This window comes from Myotis brandtii, unplaced genomic scaffold (assembly GCF_000412655.1).
Source record: "Myotis brandtii unplaced genomic scaffold, ASM41265v1 scaffold1627, whole genome shotgun sequence".
NCBI lineage: Eukaryota > Metazoa > Chordata > Mammalia > Chiroptera > Vespertilionidae > Myotis > Myotis brandtii.
In genome coordinates this window covers 28,129-29,151 of record NW_005355951.1, presented here as the reverse complement: position 1 = coordinate 29,151, position 1,023 = coordinate 28,129, and positions in this window count along the sequence as shown.

The window sequence follows — 1,023 nt, the reverse complement described above, 5'->3', positions numbered from 1 at the left end:
AGAGCCATTGGGATTATTCAAACTAGCAACCTTGGGATGTTCACCCTGCCCTGCCTGGTCCTTCCTGGGCAGCCCAGGCCTCCCCCTGCTCCTGTCTTCCTGACCACCCTGCTGTGTCCCCCAGGGGCCCTTCATGCATGCCCTGCCCCCTGTCCTAGGAGCTGTGAGAACAATAAACTTTTTTTTTCCCAGGAAAACACAAAACAGTGTGTGGGATTCTTCCTTTCCTAACTCCCGTGACTCATTTAGTTTCTGTGTCACAAGAAAATGTGGATTGAAGTTATTCCTTGAATGCCAAATTTTTGCTTTTCCAATATGAAATGTGCACCCCACTGTGCTGTTTTTGTCTGTCTTCGTGTGCACAACAGTAACTTTCTAATTCGGTGCAGAATTAGGCTGTCATCCTTTTGAAAACAATTTAAACAGTGTAGTAACAGCGAGCTCATTACTTAACTGTAAATCGCAGTGATGACAGCATGAACCACTGTGACCGACCCCACTCGCCCCTCCACACATACACATGTAATGGCATGTACATAGCAACCACCAGCCGACAGCCATGGCTGTGAGATGCATCCTATTTCAGAGACGTGAGCACGTAAAGCACATTGTCTTAGTTCTGACCAAGATGCTCTGCTTGCCCGAACCGCAGCCAGGCTCCCAGCCTTCCCCCAGGTGACCGTGCACTTCCTTGTAAACTCCAGCTGTAGCAAGAACCCTGCTAAGTCAGTTTAACCAGAACCCTCCCTCGATGTCTGAGCACCCTCCATATCTGGCTGAGCCCCTCATTCTCCACCAGCACCCAAGTGGTATCTGATCACCCCACCCACCTTCAGCAAGAATCTGTCAGTGACAAATGCAGGTGGAGGAGTCTGGAGAGCCCGTCCTTCCTGTTAATGCATGCATTAAAAACAAGGCCGTTCGCAAGGGTGTTCTTTGGCAATCTCCGCTCATCATCTCCCTGCCTCTAATCTTCCCTTCCGCCCCCCCCCCCCCCCCCCCCCCCCCCCCCCCCCCCCCCGG